Source organism: Eubalaena glacialis, chromosome 5 (genome assembly GCF_028564815.1).
Source record: "Eubalaena glacialis isolate mEubGla1 chromosome 5, mEubGla1.1.hap2.+ XY, whole genome shotgun sequence".
Taxonomy (NCBI): domain Eukaryota; kingdom Metazoa; phylum Chordata; class Mammalia; order Artiodactyla; family Balaenidae; genus Eubalaena; species Eubalaena glacialis.
Genome location: NC_083720.1, coordinates 106,098,137 through 106,117,397, shown reverse-complemented (window position 1 = coordinate 106,117,397; position 19,261 = coordinate 106,098,137).

Below are 19,261 nucleotides of genomic sequence, written 5' to 3'. Positions count from 1 at the left end.
TAATAGCTATATTTAAGGTAACTGTCCATTTTGCCACAAAATGTGTGGTAATCATGAGATGCATAAAGTCTCCCTATGGGAGCCATGGACCTGACTCAAGAGAGCAGCCAACCCAAGGGAATTCAGCAGGGACGGAGCTAGGAGAAAAGATAGCCTGACTTTACCCCTCTTCCCCCTTCCTATCTCCAGCCAGTACTCCATGGGTGAACCCAGTTAGAAGCCAGAGAGCTAAGGAGCCCACTAATGTGGTCCCTATAGGCCAGCCTGCCAGTATACAAAATAGGGTGGAGAAGGGTAAGGTGTGCAGGGGCAGCTAGAAGAGATCTAGCACAGTACTAGGAGTAGTAGTAATAGTAATAGTTGAAGTAGTAGTAGTACTGAGAAATGTGGGCTGAATGCTAATACAAGTAGGTATTTATTCAACCCCATGACCAAGGGTATGGATTTTGAGATTGTAATCAGGATGAGTGTTAGTGCTATTGTGTGCCATCTTCTATGAGTGACTGAAGAATACTAAGGTAGGAAGATAATTAATTACGTAAGTGAAGCAATAAATATCCAAAAAGATGTTAATATATTAGAATGATAAGCTGAAATGAACATAATAACATCTATTTAGGGAAAATAAATGTTACATTTTACATGTTACAAATTAATGACAAAAAAAGAATAGAAGTAGATGTGATAAAACTTGAGAGCTTTAATTGACCAGAAATGAAATGTGAGAATATTATACCTCAATCTATGAATAGAAATACAGAATCAAAACCAAAGAAGGGACTAGGTCTAGAGTCATAATGTAAGGCAGAGATGGGGACTGATAAACATGGTGAAGGTCAGAAATATCCAGAAACAATTCTTCTGAACCCATAACTTCTGAGCCCTGATGCAGGCCATTGTCTTACCAGAGAGGCTCTGAGTTGGCTTTGTGTTAATAATCAGTTAGAGCTTTCAGTCATTCTGCTTTTAGATATAGTTTGCATCATATTTTTATGCAGCTTCAATTTGTCCCAGGTGAGAAATTTGAGATATTTCACAGGACTGGCAATATGCCAGTAATTTTCCATTTAAATCATATGCATAAAAAATATCTGACACAACTCATTTATCCTGAGACTTCTTTTTCTTTTCAATTTAAGATTTTAAAATGGAGCATTTTAAAGTAGAGATTGACATGAAAAATGTTCTCACAGACTCTTTGAACATGTCGTGGGGGGGGGGAAGAAGAGGAGAAAGCTAACAAGCTCTGAGCATTTATGTATTGCTGTATTTAATCCATAAAATTATCCTATAATGTTTACAGTACTTATTTCCATTTTATTGATGTAAAAAATCTTAGCTTAAAGAGGCAAATAAATTAACCTATCTGTAAATAGCAGGATTCAAACCTAGGAAAAATAATATCTTCTTTGTTTTGATCTGGGATATTTTAAACCTTATTTCCCTTTGTAAATCCCCATTATAATTTTGCTGTAGTTAGCTTGCATGAGCCATAACTGGGAGACAAAACACAAAAGATACTCAGAAATGTTCAACTGAGTAATGATCAATAGAGGAGAATAGCAATGAAGTTCATAAGACCTTAGGCTGACCAAACAAACCTGTCATCAAACTAGCATTTGTCAATGCCAAGTTATTCCACTACTATACATCTATATTTCCAATCCAGGTGTTGCATAACTAGCTAGCAGATCATATTATACCAAGTCTAGTCAAATGCCTTCATCCATGCACACAAAATATTCTAAATTGCTAAGTTATTCCTAAGAGGAAAGTGGGATGATACTTATTGTAGACTATATTAATGAGTTATCATTTACGATCATATATAAGCCATGTTGATTTTTTGGATCTCTAGTGAAAAAATATTATTAGGTTCCATTACAATAGCTCAGATCTATTTTTAAAATAAGCTGCATTTGGGTAACATTAAAAGCAGTTGATAAATTCATCACAAATCCCACCCTTTAAAAAATAATAAATTATTTAAGAAGCTCTAACAGACAATGCTTGACCAACCAAATTCAAACATATGAGGAAGAAATACAGGTGCACTTTTAAAGGATGTAATTCAATTGCTTGCATTATTTCAGATGCTGTGTTTTGAGCCTGTTGCAGACACACACTGACTTAGGTCCATTCAGATTTCTCTGAAGCCCTGTCCAGGGCATGAAAACAGTCTTGCTGCACAGGAGCCCAAATTCACTCCCCAAGGGCACCAAGAATTTTCCCCAAGGGCAGCACTTAGCCCTGGCCCGACTGCCTGGCTACAATGCTTGTTTTCAGTCATCAAAATACAACATTTAGTTGTGCTATTGTCATGGACCTCTTGTGCCTTTGGGAGAGAATTATAGTCTGCCTACTAACCGCATGACCCAGCGCTTCAGTCACAAAGCTGCTAATGTTGATCATATGACAAATAACTAAACCACCCCATTAAATGCCTTCTAGGAGCCCCTTCAGAAGCTAGAGCCAAAAAGAAGAGAGATGAGCAGTCAGGGAGGCTTCCACCTATTTCTCCCCCTTGCCACTCACAGTTCCGCGCCGTGTGCAGAAGGCAGCCCTCAGTCACTTAAGACTGTCTTGATGAGGGAGATGCTCATGGTGTTTGACTTTATTACAGCCGAGCCAAATCAAATGCACAGGCACTGCTTCCTTAGATGTCTATATTTCACTTAAACTGGGATAAAGCAAAGAAACTGGAATATTGTCTCATCATGCATTCTAAATCAGCCAGGGTAGAATATAATGGGGAGTTAATCAGATCACTGAGACTCTAATTCACTTGGTATTGATCGGGCAGATTCCTAATGGGACGGCAGACCAATTTCAAATTACAGTAAGTTGACTTGTCCTGGAATACCAATGACCAGGCTGGCGGATGAGCCAGGAGGACAGAGAGCTCTGCTCTCCTGATGCTCCCGCCTACCTGGCAGGCATGACTGTATAATCCGATGTGGCATTTAGCTAATTAATAGGGGATTGATGAAAGGTTTGGTTTTGAAAGCAGCCATCTCACTTAGATAAATGTGGGATCAGATCCCCATGGGCATGGGTAGTAGGGTCCTGGGAAGGTAGGTATACAATGAAAGCTAATGGAAAGTAATGCAATTAACTCAGGCTTTTAATTGTATTAATCAGTGACTTCATAGGAGCCACTGCATACAGGATGTACTCCTTAACTCTTTGCTAGCACCATGTTTGTGATTCATGTCTGAACCAAACTCAAACAGCAGTTTGAAGAAATAGATGTAGGCACATTTATATCAGTTAATTTTCCCCATGACTATGGGTTTCTTTGGCACGGAAGAATAGAGAGAGGAGAGAAGAAGAAGCAAGAAAGGAAAAGGGGAAGGGAGGCAATGGGTGATAATGAAAATTTTCTAAAGGAGACATGAGCTCGAAACTGGGTTTGTTAAGATTGGTTGTTACTTTATATTTACTTTCACTTTGGATTATTTGGCCTGGGAGTGTGAACAAATGACCAGTGTATTTACATGTAGTTAGAGGAGCTGAAAGACTGAATTGATTAATTTTTACATTTTAGAATCAACCTGCTGAGCTATTTGATGAAATACTCAAATGGATGAATTTATTCTAACAATAACTACTTGGCTTAGTTCCCTTCTTTAACCATCTTTCCCTCTCCTGTGTGGGTCTGTGTGTAAATTGTATTTGTGTGTGTGTGTACATGTGTGTGGTACCTGTCTATCAGGCTCCCATTTTCTTTCTAGAGGCAGAGAAATCACAGCTCCAGGCAGACATCAGATAGAGGGGCCTACGGTGAACAGCTTGCAGCGAGCCCAGATGCTACGTTTCATGCAGATAGATGGACCCCAGCCTCCTTGCAAAGAAAACAGTCATATTTTTCTCCCATAGGGGCTCTTTGTTTAATTTTCAATCTCCCAATATATCCCTCAGATTATTTGCCTTAGAAAGTGAAACTTGACTTTTAAAAACCAGAGCTTTACTGCTTAACCAGAGCTAACACTCAGTATTTTAAGAATTTTTCCAAGTATTGCAATATTAACAGAATGTATTATTATCTCCATTTTACAGAAGAGAAAACTGAGACACAAAGAGATTCATTAATTTGCCCAAGTTCATATATCTCACAAACCAGGGAGCCAGGGCTCAGACCTACTCCACAGTCCAGATCTATAACCACTCTAACAGCCTGGACTCTACCAAGTAGGAGTCCAGAGAGTTGCAGAGGGTGAATGGAAAGAAAAGGGGAGCTATTCATGATAATAGATGGGTTATGACCTGTTTTAAGTCCAGCATTATAGTCATCAGGAGCAATATAGACATACAATCCTGGTGATAATATCAAATTAGTCAAATTCAGTTCTCATTTCTAACATGGATGTCATGTATGTATACATTTCTAAAACCAATACAATTCCGTGAAGAATTCGATAGGCAAATCACAGCATATTAATATTATGTAATATTAATTTCTATTTAAATGATAAAATTTTGGTCTGTGTGATTATATGAAAATAATGAATGATCCAAGAAGGCCAGGATTACTTTCTCTGTCCTCAGAAGCTAGCCTGTCTCATGGGAGGCACCAATTAAGCATCTACTGAATGAATGTGTTGAATGAATTAAATATTTATATGCAATTATGTTAAGTGAGAAAATAGAATAAAAAATTATGCATACCAATTGATTACAGCTCTGAAAGAGTTTTTTGAACAGAATGAAGAGAGGATAAAGTAGAGGTTATCAAAAAGTAGGTTGTTTCCTGACACTGCAGAAATACAAAGGATCATGAAAGATTACTACAAGTAACTATATGCCAATAACATGGACCACCTGGAAGAAATTCTTAGAAAAGCACAACCTTCCAAGATTGAACCAGGAAGAAATAGAAAATATAAACAGACCAATCACAGCACTGAAATTGAAACTGTGATTAAAAATCTTCCAACAAACAAAAGCCCAGGACCAGATGGCTTCACAGGTGAATTCTATCAAACATTTAGAGAAGAGCTAACACCTATCCTTCTCAAACTGTTCCAAAATATAGCAGAGGGAGGAACACTCCCAAACTCATTCTACGAGGCCACCATCACCCTGATACCAAAACCAGACAATGATGTTACAAAGAAAAGAAAACTACAGGCCAATATGTCTGATAAACATAGATGCAAAAATCCTCAACAAAATACTAGCAAACAGAATCCAACAGCACATTAAAAGGATCATACATCATGATCAAGTGGGGTTTATCCCAGGAATGCAAAGATTCTTCAATATACACAAATCAATCAATGTGATACATCATATTAACAAACTGAAGAATAAAAACCACATGATAATCTCAACAGATGTGGAAAAAGCTTCTGACAAATTTCAACACCCATTTATGATAAAAGTCCTACAGAAAGTAGGCATAGAGGCAACCTACCTCAACATAATAAAGGTCATATATGACAAACCCACAGCCAACATCGTTCTCAATGGTGAAAAATTAAAACCATTTCCTCTAGATTAGGAACAAGACAAGGTTACCCACACTCACCACTATTATTCAACATACTTTTGGAAGTTTTAGCCACTGCAATCAGAGAAGAAAAAGAAATAAAAGGAATCCAAATTGGAAAAGAAGAAGTAAAACTGTCACTGTTTGCAGATGACATGATACCATACATAAAGAATCCTAAAGATGCTACCAGAAAACTACTAGAGATAATCAATGAATTTGGTAAAGTAGCAGGATACAAAACTGATGCACAGAAATCTCTTGCATTCCTATACACTAACGACAAATCTGAAAGAGAAATTAAGGAAACACTCCCATTTACCATTGCAACAAAAAGAATAAAATACCTAGGAATAAACCTACCTAAGGAGACAAAAGACCTGTATGCAGGAAACTATAAGACACTGATGAAAGAAATTAAAGACAATACAAACAGATAGAAAGATATACCATGTTCTTGGATTGGAAGAATCAACATTGTGAAAATGACTATACTACCCAAAGCAATCTACAGATTCAATGCAATCCCTATCAAACTACCACTGGCCTTTTTCACAGAACTAGAACAAAAAATTTCACAATTTGTATGTAAACACAAAAGACCCCGAATAGCCAAAGCAATCTTGAGAAAGAAAAACGGAGCTGGAGGAATCAGGCTCCCTGACTTCAGACTATACTACAAAGCTACAGTAATCAAGACAGTATGGTACTGGCACAAAAACAGAAATATAGATCAACGGAACAGGATAGAAAGCCCAGAGGTAAACCCACACACATATGCTCACCTTATCTTTGATAAAGGAGGCAAGAATATACAATGGAGAAAAGACAGCCTCTTCAATAAGTGGTGCTGGGAAAACTGGACAACTACATGGGAAGGAATGAAATTAGAACACTTCCTAATGCCATACACAAAAGTAAACTCAAAATGGATTAAAGACCTAAATGTAAGGCCAGACACTATCAAACTCTTAGAGGAAAACATAGGCAGAACACTACATGACACAAATCACAGCAAGACCCTTTTTGACCCACTTCCTAGAGAAATAGAAATAAAAACAAAAATAAACAAATGGGACCTAATGAAACTTAAAAGCTTTTGCACAGCAAAGGAAACCATAAACAAGATGAAAAGACAACCCTCAGAATGGGCGAAAATATTTGCAAACGAAGCAACTGACAAAGGCTTAATCTCCAAAGTATACAAGCAGCTCATGAAGCTCAATATCAAAAAAACAAACAACCCAATCCAAAAATGGTCAGAAGACCTAAAAAGACATTTCTCCAAAGAAGATATACAGATTGCCAATAGCCACATGAAAGGATGCTCAACGTCACCAATCATTAGAGAAATGCAAATCAAAACTACAATGAGGTATCACCTCACACCGGTCAGAATGGCCATCATCAAAAAATCTACAAACAATAAATGCTGGAGAGGGTGTGGAGAAAAGGGAACCCTCTTGCACTGTTGGTGTGAATGTAAATTACTACAGCCACTATGGAGAACAGTATGGAGGTTCCTTAAAAAACTAAAAATAGAACTACCATATGACCCAGCAATCCCACTACTGGGCATATACCCTGAGAAAACCATAATTCAAAAAGAGATATGTACCCCATATAATAGTTCAATGCAGCACTATTTGCAATAGCCAGGACATAGAAGCAACCTAAGTGTCCATCGACAGATGAATGGTTAAAGGTGTGGCACATGTATACAATGGAATATTACTCAGCCATTAAAAGAAATGAAATTGAGTTATTTGTAGTGAGGTGGATGGACCTAGAGTCTGTCATACAGAGTGAAGTAAGTCAGAAAGAGAAAAACAAATACCATATGCGAACACATATATATGGGATCTTAAAAAAAAAAAAAAGGTTCTGATGAACCTAGGGGCAGGACAGGAATAAAGATGCAGACATACAGAATGGACTTGAGGACAGGGGGAGGGGGAAGGGTAAGCTGGGACGAAGCAAGAGAGTAGCATTGACATATATACACTACCAAATGTAAAATAGATAGCTAGTGAGAAGCAGCTGCATAGCAAAGGGAGATCAGCTTGGTGCTTTGTGACCAACTAGAGGGGTGGGATAAGGAGGGTATGAGGGAGATGCAAGAGGGAGGGGATATGGGGATATATGTGTACATATAGCTGATTCACTTTGTTATACAGCAGAAAGTAACACAACATTGTAAAGCAATTATACTCCAATAAAGATGTTAAAAAAAATCGGTTGTTTCAATGTGAATTTTTAATAAAATAAAAGATTTAGTTGTCTGATTATTTCCTTTGGCTTTTATGTTAAATATACAATTTTTAGATTACAAATGCACAGGTCTTAGTATATAGCAATGTCGCATCTAGGTGATGAAACCTAAAGAAACTCTAGTACACCTGTGTGATTCAACAGTATTTTTATTAGCTAAAAAAAATTGGTTAGTACCTAATAATCATCATTAAAAGAATAAGTTGTGGTCTATAGAAGGGAATACTATACAGAAGTTGCAGTAACTTAATTGGAGCAACATGAATATCAAAATCAATGTTGATTTTTATAAATCTACAGAGGTATACATACAGTATATACCATTTACATAAAATTGAAAAGTGCCTAAAACAACACTATTTTATTGTTTACAGGTAAGAACGTAAGTGGTAAAAGTTTTAAAATATGGACATTAAAGATTTGTTAAAATGTGGTAAAATGTTAATGTGTTAATACAGCAGTGTGTGTTCATATGTGTCTGTTTTATATTATTTTCTGTACTGTTGTGTGTATGTGAATTACATAATGTATATAATTTAACAATCTTAATAGGAGTACACATTCACTATTTAATATAAGTAAAATAATTATTTATTGACTTGAATAGTACCTAGCAAATCATTTAAAAATATTATTTCATCTCCAGATACTTTACTCACCCATTTGAGTATGTGTTAAAAGTTATTTGTGAGAGGGAGGAAGGAAAGCTTTTTTTCCCTGATGGAAATTGTGCCTGGAGTGGATTTTACCTGTCTGCACTGGCTTGTATAATCCTGATCTGTCTAAGGGAAATGAATGGGGACATCAAAAGCAGTGATCACTAGAGAACACAAGGTAGTAGACAAAGGTGAGACCCATACCCAAGCAGGTCAAACCAGTTTCCTAAGAATGTAGTTCCATATCACCTGCATCAGAATCACCCAGGATGATAGTTAAAAACAAATTCCTGGGCCTAAACCCAGGTCTATATAATTATAAACACTAGGGTGGAGCCCAAGAATTTGTATTTGTAACAAGAGCTCTCCAAATGATTCCCATGCACATTGAAGTTTCAGAACTACTGAGTTAAACCACTCAATGGGTTCAGAGCATTTTTCTGAGGACCCTATGAACTGGTGGTTTCCCTTCAATTAGGAACCAAAACTCGTTGAAAAGTCCAAGAAAACATGTGAGCTCTTTGAACGAGGAAAGGGACAAATCTTCTAGCATTATGAGAATGAGAAAATAATGAGGAAAGCATGAAGGCTATAAAACCAATTTTAGGGTCACACAGCCATTCTAAAGATGATGCTCAGATGTTTGCTTGGAATAATAGATGGAAAAATCTGCTTACAATAAAGGTACCATCAGCCTTACCGACACACTGCTGGAAAGGAAGAAAACAAAATCAAAAGGACATTTACAACCGATATAAAGTGCCCAGCCCAATGCTTGGTTTGCACTGCCTGGTCAATACACTATGCTGTGGTGATGGCCAGTAAGAGTCAGGCAAAAGAAAAGGATGCTATGAGAGCTAGCAAAAGAAATTTCTGGATCAGTGCAGGATGGTCTGAAACCCAGGAGAAGAATTCCTGCAAAAGAACAAGGGCCTTCCTCGGCTCTCAGCTAGGGGAATCTTCCAGAGAGATGAGGGCATTGGCAAGGGCTGCAAGAATGGCTAAGAATATTAGAAACCAATCCCACAAGGGCCTTTGGCACAGGGCAGAACAGATGAACAAAGTGGGAAGAAAAACTGGGACACAGGTTCTGAAAAAGACTGAGACTCTCGCCAAGCACTGGAATGGTGTCAACCCACATCTCTCTAGGGCTACAATTGAGCAGCTTGATCTCACATTCAACCTAGATGGGCAGGCTTCGAAGATCATCAAGAGACTTCCAGCACGAGATGCTTCAGCAGTTGCATCAGAGAAATCAAGTGTAGGACTATAGACCATGAACAAGCACTATGAAGACTGTATAAGGTTTGATAATGCCGACTTCTGTCCATGTTTGTTATTTTTGTACCTCTATTTCTTCACAGTGATTAAGAGTAAATCCTTCAAATACAAAAGTCCAGTACACTTACTGCAGAGTACAGCAAGGAGAAAGATGAAAATTCCCCCATTTTGCAGTAAATTTGAAACATGGGTGGTAAAAGCTTGTAATGGGAAAGAATGTGGATTAAAAACCTGTGACCAAAGGAAACAAGCAAGAAGTGGGTAAGAAGCCACCTAAGAATTAGTTAGCCAAATAGGCTTAAGGAGGCTCCTCCATGGTTTTCTGACCCTGAAAAACATTCTTCATTATTTATTTTTATTAGACTAAGAACAAGTTGCTATTTTCCGGGCTGATTAAAATAAAGAATGAAGTAACACAATATGTAAGAGATGCAATTAAAACTCTGCTGATGAGACTTAAAAAATATCCTGAAACTCAAAACATGTATTTTACTCTATGGATTTAGGAACAATGAGAGTGTTTCTCCCCCAAAACAGGGGTTAGGAGGAAGCCTCGTTGGAAGAATTCAGCTGACCCAATTAAGACCTTCTTAGAAAACTCAGACTGGGGAACTGAGGTTACAAGGTGTTAAAAGACAAACTAAGGCATACTAAAAAATGTAAGAGTTTATCTGAGCAAAAATCTACTCAAATCAAGCAATGCCAGACAGGAAGTAGTTAGAAGCACTCCACCAATGGGAGCTTAGGGCAAGACTTTTATAGAGAAGAGGAGGAAGCAAAGCAAGAAAATTATTTGATTGGCTCTATCTTAAGCGGTTGCATTATTTTTGGAAAGCCTAGTTGGCTGTTTATGATTGGTTGTCCTTGGGTTTCCACTTCTTAACCTTGAGGCATTTACAGGCTTAGGTTTTGGTTTGCTTACGTAGTCTTCTAAGTCATTAGAATCACCTCAGTGTAATGGCCCCCTTGTTTAATTAGTTTAACAAAGTAAACCTAGAAACCCTTTTATAACTTTTCTTAACGTACCTAACTACAATGATGAAAATAGTGTACTTTAAAAGACGTCAATTCCTTTTTTCAAGCTTAGAATATTGTTTATATTGACCCCAAATCAGTTTTATCTTACTCTAAGACTTTCCAGGATCTCTCTCCCAAATTATGATAAAATACTGAAAATTAGTTTTGGGGTTTTTTTTGGTTTTGTTGTTGTTGTTATTTGCTTATGTGTCTGTTTGCTGCAGCTAGTATTCTTCCTGCACCCCCTCTCCCACCTGCATCCAGATGCCTGCCGCCCTGCCCCACATCCCCATCCCTCCCTCCTCACCTCCACCTGTTAAACACTGTAGGAGATTTCTACCTGCTTTTCACCACACAGTTCCTAATAGCTTTCTTTTTTTTCTCTCTCTCTCTTTATACAAATTGTAGACTGATTAACAGAAAACAAACTCTTGCCTTGACTTTGAGGAAGAAGTTCCTTGTTCGCGCAGTCACTGCACAACTCACTCTCACCCCTGAGTATGCGATACTTAAGATCTAAACAACTTTAGACTAATTTATAAATATTTACAATTAGTTAAACAGATTACTGAATAGTATGTAATATTAGTAACATGATATTTAAGCACCAGGAGAGAAACTCTAAATCAATGATTGCTCTAAATGGGTTTTAGTGGGGCTTAGCATGCATGTGACCCCTTGAATACAGATCAACACCAGAAGAATGAGTTAAAGCAAGAGCCCCAGAGGTCTATCAACTCTAAGGCATCCCAATTCCTTATTTCAAAATCCTGAATGAAACTTATTTACAGAACAGAAATAGACCCGCCAACATAGAAAACAAACTATGGTTACCAAAGGGGAAGGGGGGGAAGGATAATTAGGAGTTTGGAATTAACATATACACAGTTCTATATATAAAATAGATAACCAACAAGGACCCACTATATAACACAGGGAACTATACTCAATATTTTGTAATAACCTATAAGGGAAAAGAATCTGAAAAATAATATGTGTGTGTATATATATACACATATATATGTATAATTGCATCACTTTGCTGTACACCTGAAACTAACACAACATTGTAAATCAACTGCACTTCAATAAAAAATTTTAAAAATAAAAAATTCTGCATGAGAAGAAAGAATGTAGAAACGAATACATGTATACTGGAATGTCCTGTATCTCTGATATAGGAGAGAGATAGAAGGGAAAAATTACTGCATCACCTCCTGTCTTTTAGTCTTTCTCCTGTTTCAGGCAATGACTTCAACTTTTTTAGCAAGATGAAGTTTTAATTGCCACAGGCTTTCGTAATCATTAAATAGTGTTTAGCGTCTCACCCCAAATGAAAAGGGATTCAGTGGAAAAGAAAAACACTGTTTCCCCTCCATCTCCTTTCCTGCTTCTCTTTGTGAGACAAAAACAGAATAATTATAGTCACATAGTCTGTTTCTTTATCAATAGCATGAACCTACAAAATTGTCTTTTCACTTATTAGAAAAGTACTTTTCTCCACCTGACTGCCTTTAACTTTATCCTTTGCCATTTTTCAATTTCAGGAAAACTCACTACATACTTTTTCTTGTCCCTCTGATCAATACATTCTTTCACTGGGTTTACTTTTAGCTACTACTTCTGGAAATTTGCTTAACTGGTTTTTTAGTTATACTCCCAAAAACCCAGTGCCCCTTCCAAATAAATTCTTTTAAAACATTTGGATATTTACTAACAGTAATGAGGGGTTGTGAACAGTGTTAAAGAGATTTCACCAGCTGACACACTTAGTAAAAGATGAGGCAATAATATCAACAGGGCCAAGAATTCATTTCATTAATGAGAAACTGGACCCTATCTGTTAACGATTTGATGTAAAATGGTAAGAGGTAGCAAAGTACTGATGGAAGTAAGATTCATGGAATGCACAGACAGCAAGAAAAGGACAAACAAGCAGGCTTCAACTTGAATCCTAGGTCAGTTGATAAATTCTCTGCTCTGTCTTATATGCTGTATGCTATTAGAGAAGCACTAGGCTCATAGTTACATATTTTAACCTGGAGGTCAAGGATCTTCAGGTGAATTCTGTCTCTGACGAAGGTATCAATAGGTAATCTCACAATATCCCAGAACACCCCGATGGTAAGGACATATAGGGATGGCTACTCAGATTACTATTGCCCAATCTCTCTCTTCTAATGTGTGAATTACCAGGTAGAGGGTCATCACCTGAATTCCTCTTTTATCAACAGTGCCTACTAGTAGTATGTTTGTCAAAATCCAGACTCTCCAGTGAGGCAAACTTCAAATGGACCCATGATCATTAAACTCTGAGGATTTTGAAATCATGGCAACATATTATTTTAATCAGTGCAGGCTATGTTATATTGCAGTAACAATTTAACCACTAAATCTCAATACATTAACACAACAAAAAGTTCATTTTTTCTTGATGTTACATGTCCAGTGGAGTTTGGTAAAGGGGTTTCATCCCATGTTTACACATTGTATTTGGCTGAGACTGGCTCTATTTTCTTTCAACACTGCCGTCTCAGCATGTGGTTTCCAGTATTGCTGAGGCAGAAGACAAGAGAGCTTTTTCTTGTGTTCATGTCAAATCCAGTAACAGTCCATTGGACTGAACCAATTACAAGGCCCCAGCTAACAGGAAAGGGGCTGGGAAGAGTAGCCTTCCATTCATGTATGGTGTCAATTTCATCCAAACAATATTTCATCAGAAAAACTCTCATCTAGTTATAGACTTGAATAACATCCCCTATGGTAACATATTTTATAGTCTCAATTTTTGAAAGTCTTCATTCTTTAACACATTCTACACATTGCAAATTCTGAATTGCAATTTGAATGTTTTGAATTTTTATGTTAACTTTTTAATTAAGATATTAACATAAAATAAAATCATTCATGTTAAGTGTACAGTCTGATGAGTTTTGGTAATTATACATAACTGTGTAATTACCATCACAATCAAGATACAGAACAGTTCCCTTACCCTCATGCTGCCCCTTTGCAGTCAGTCAATTCCAACTCCCATCCCACCTCTGACACCAAGTAACCATTAATCCATTTTCAGTCAATGTAATTTTGAATATTTTGAATTTAATTTGTAGAATATGTTTCATTATCCAAAAGAGAAAATTAGAAGTCTTTTGTTACCTTTTGAAATTGAGACAAGTTATTTGATAAATATGTAATGCTACTCATCATTCGCAGTGTCTCTTTCATATTGTTTAATAGTAGTCCCTTGCATTCAAATAACAAAAGATATACAGTCCAAAACACTTTCAAAAGGCAACATCCTGGTGATTTATTTATTTAGAATGTGCCTATTGGTTTCTCAGTGCTATTCAATGTTGAATAAAAGTGTTCCTTCCTGTCTGTGTCTACATTACAATCAAAATTGAGCTGAGAAAAATAAATAGGTGAAATTAGGAGGTCTTCCAAATTTGCTTTGGGATTTATAGAATAACTGCTCTGTATATTGATGACAATAGATAACGATGTATCAACACATGTGAGTGAGTGTGTGTGTGTGTGTCTGTGTGTGTTGGAGGGTCACTACAGGGAGCTACTACATGTATTCACTGCACGGATGAAAATTCCCTTAACTTCTCCCTCATCACGGAGCTGTGACAAGGGATCACAGTAAATCCAGGCTTGGGAAATGAACTGTATCAGCCCTCCAGTCAGTGGGCACTACAACAGGAGGCTGTCAAAACCCCAGGGACAAGGTGAGCTACCCATCCCTTTCAAACCCAATTGTAATTTGCTCTTCTCATCTTGTGGGAAGACAGATGATTGTCAGGAAAGGATTTGCCACAGAGCTCTGGGCATGCACAGTAGTGGCTGGTGGCTTTGTATTAGGGCACCATAATGGCAGTCGAAAGGAAAATTGTTGAACCAATACAAGTGCAAAGGGCACGAGTAACATAATGTTACTCATAATGTTACTCCTTGAAAGAGAGAGAAGACAGCTATTTGTGTCCTAGGGAACCAATGAGTTGGAGGAGCGTGCAGATGGTGCTAGTGAAAGAGTAATGCATGAAAAGCAGGTGTCCCCATGCTTTAAGTGAAGATCAGTATATAGATATTTGCTAATACTTATTTGCACTGTCATCCAGAAATCTACATGGAAATCATACCTTTCTGCCAGCAACATTGCAATCTCAATGACATGCCATCCTGACTGAAGTATTCATCTTTTCCTTTAATGGCTCAACAAGTATTTTGTGAGTACCTGCTCCCTACAAGGCAAAATATCAGGGTCAAGAGAGGAGAGCCACATCCAGCGGTTGAGTTTCCCCAGGTAACACTATAATATTATAAGTGCTTTGCTTCACTTTCACCCCCTCCTTCAGGGTTCCCTCTCCTGCTACAACATTACTCCCAGGCCTTTCTCCCATCTTCATCTTTCCTGAGAATCTCCACTGTAGCTCTTACACGTGATGGGTTCTAGACTAGAACTGTCCAAAAGAACTTTGTGCAATGATGGAAATGTTCTATTTCTGCCTTGTCCAATAGAGTAGATATTAGCCACATGTCACTGTCAAGTATTTGAAATATAGCTAGTGAGACTGAGACACTAATTTTTCTATTTTTTAATATTTTAATTCATTCAAATTTAAATAGCCACAGGTGGCTAGTGGCTACTCCATTGATCATTACTATTCTGAACATTTTCTATTTCTCCATCTTTACCCCCCTCCCCATACTTATCTTTTCTATTTTCTTCTAAGTAACAGCAAGTTCTTATATTAACTTGGTGCATTAAGGAGTGTATCAATGAAGGACCATAATACCCTCTTAGGTACTGTACTGAGTTCATAGCATCCCCTCAATTCATGCCCTTCCCAGAACCACAGATTTTGATCTTATTTAGAAGTAAAGTCATTGAAGATGTAATTAAGATGACATCATATTGGACTAGGATGAGCCCTTAATTCAACATCATTGGTGTCCTTATAAGAAGAGGAGAAGACAAGCAGAGACACAGAAAGAACACCATGTAATGACAGAGGCTGAGATTGGAGTGATGTGTCTACAAACAGGGTACACCAAGGACTGCCAGCAATGCCAGAAGGTAAGAGAAAGGCATGGATCACATTCTCCCCTAGAGCCTTCAGAGAGAGCATGACACTGCTGACATTTTGATTCAGACTCCTAGCCTCCAGACTGTGAGAAAATGCATTTTTGTTGTTTAGGCTACCCAGTCTGTGGTAATTTCCTATGACAGCCCTAGGAAATTAATACAGGTACTTAGGTTGCCTTCACCATTATGTCATTTAATAAAGGCTTTATGGTCTTAAATTTGACACCAAAATTATTAATGGTGAAAATTGTAAGGTCCATGGTACAGTAACCAGCAATAAGGACGTTTAAGGCTAGTAAAGGACAGATGGTGCCTTGATAAAGTGAGAACTTCCCGTTTCTTCCCATCTAGATTTTCTCCCTAACCAGACTTTACCTCAGAAGCCTGCTTTGCATAGTCTGAGACATCTTTTTGAATCAAAGATGTGAATTAAGTCTTAGAAGGAAGTCTGGCTTCTGTCTGCAGCCCATTACTGACCTAAGGCTGCGATGATCACATTAAGAAAATAAAGCATTATTCATCCAGAGAAAAAGCATGACAAGTAATGATGTATTATTCCTAAAATGTAATATTCCTAAAACATCTTTCCTAGAACTCATGGCAATACATACACATGTGTGTGTGGATAATGTGTGTACCTTTATAAGCACAAGTGTGCATACAAATGTGGCTATGTAAGAGTGTATATTATATTGTATGTGTACACCATGGAAATGAAATCTGTTTTCCCTAAATGATTGAGTGCTTTTTCAGGGAAGCTGGAATCCCATCAATAACTTCCCAAGAGTGAGCTAGAGACCTGTCTCTCAAAGAGATAGCCTTGAATTAGTTTAGTATATATTGAAGTCAGCCTTGAAAACACCATCAAGATGAACTAGAATCCACCTGACGGAGACACAAAGACCCCAAGACCCACAGTTCTGCGCCTCACCCCCACTTCTGTTGAGGAGGCCAAAAATTTGCAGCAAACGTGTATCCAACGTACCACAATCTACTCCTTTTCTATGGATCCTTGGATTATTTCAGTCAGATAATATTCAATCAGATGTCCATTTAACAGGTTTTAAACATGCAGGGAATGTGAAATATTTTATGGGCAAGTTTTGTTTTTTTTTGTTTTTTTACCTCAGAGAGCTCTTAGGAACTAGTGTCTGGCCCTTAAGTTTCACTTGAACAAACAGATCCAGTGAAGGAAACCACAGGGATCTATCAGAACCCAATAGGTAGGTCGATGAAGCCACAGGAGATGTCTCTCTCAGGCGGGCCACAATAGAACAAAGAAATAGCTGTTTTTATTAATACAGGTACACCTGAGAGGTAGTGACAGAATGAAAGCCTTTTCCTATGACAGGAAAGACCTTATTAGACCATAACTGATGGGATCCAAGAAAGGTTGCAGAGAATGCCACTGCATCTCAGAGGGGTTCATGGCATTCCCATAAATTTCACTGATGACATTGATCCCGGTCCTGGAAAAAACCTTTGTGGGGGCTGCATTGTTAGGCTTCAGTGGATTCCTACTCTTTTCCAGAAAGCTATACATCAGCTATAAATTGTTATTGATAAATGTTGGAACGCAATTCTGATGTTTTCAGAGATTGTGCAGCCTGAAAACACCCCGCGTGTGGGAGAAACTGAAAAAGGACACAGACAACCTGACAGGTGTGTTCACATCTACTGGGAGCTCGACAAGCAGCAGGGTGTTTCAGTGCCCACAAGAAGGGAGGGCACTCACACAACTGACACAGATTTGCCCCAAGCAGCACTTTTGTTCCAGCCCTCTCTGACAGTCATCAGCGCTCTATGAGGGAGCTTGGACTGCTCCTTGTCAGCTTTGTGTGAGTTTCAGAGGTCTGGGGGTTCAGAACCCAGTCATTTGCTCTTATCAGAGTACTATTGTTGATCTGCCTCCGACCTGAAAAAAGATTTGCAGGAGAGCAATTGTACTGTAGGCTGAGAAAAACCTACATTTATAGTTGGAAGTGTGGGGCGTTGATGAAGAAAGATATGAAGACGGTGAATACAGGGTACAAAATTTTATGTCCTAGAATGCCCTGATTTTTATTCAGAAGACATCGTCTATTGATTCTGAATAAAGGCAGGGTAACTTTTCTTTTATTGTGTGTGACTAAGATATATAAGGCTCTTTTAGTGCATGTTTTTAAACGATGATTACCCAGTTCAAACGAGAACCAACGCACTCCCAGTAGGTGGAACTCAATGCCATGCAGATGGCGGTGAAAGATCTACCAGTGTGTGATGTGTTTATTTAGCAGGACTCCGGTCAACATTCTGCTTCAATAGCTTTTCTTTACCTATTGAGGCCTCAGTTGTGAATTGGGCATTTGGCCTATGAGGTCCTATTTTCTAACAAATACACTCATCTCTTACATCCACATGAGAGGCACATTTTAAAAAGTCCATAACTTCAGAAATTCCTAATTTTCATTATTTAGATCTGTGTAAGTATCACTCTTCCCTAAAAGCTTTTAACTTCTCTCATTGAAAATCTAAATCGGAGATTAGAAAATGATGAGATCATGTAATATATTCACAGCTGAGCTATTTTAGTGCTTAAAGTAGAGTAAGGTGCACAACCAATATATTCCAATGTGCATTAAAATATATTTGTTTTTAAAAATATGTCTTTCTGTTGGATAGACTCTTATACATATTAATATAAATAACGAAAGAAGGAATTTGGAATTTCCTATTTGCTGGGGGAAATACTAGTAATCATCATTTTGTTCCTTAAAATATGTGATTGTTTTAAATTTAAAACTTGACTTCCAGAATGTTTTAATACATCATTTAATGCTCTATTACTCTTAGCTTGACATTTCAAAAAGTAGTAGATAGAATTCCTAAGAACTTTTTAATAAGCATCTCAATTATTATTTATTAAGATTAATGGAGATGCATGCACAGTTTAAGAACAAAATTGCAATTACTTATTATATCTAAATTTATGACTGCACCAAATTTGAAGGCAGAATAATCACAAGTCAAGGTCCACAACTTAAAAGTGTAGGGAATAATATATTAACCATTGATCATACAAATAATTAGGGAAGAGTATAAATAGTGGTGAAGACCAAGGACTTAAACACCAAAGATACCCAGATTTAAACTCCTGTTCTGCCACCTCATTGGCTGTTGCGAACTAGAGTCACAGTTTTCTACTCCATGAGATGGGGCTAATACTTCCCATAGGTTGTTTTGTGTGTGTGAGAATCAAATAAAGTAACCCATGTAATGTAGATATCACAGTGTATAGCACATAGGAAATAGTATTTGGTAGCTATCATTTTTTTATGATAAAATGATAGCTATGATAACATTCATGATAAAAACATAACATATAAAGAGTGTTTATAGGCATACAAATTAAACAAACTTCAGAACTGTTGCGTGATAAAACAAACAACTTATCCTGAATTAGAGGAAGCTACA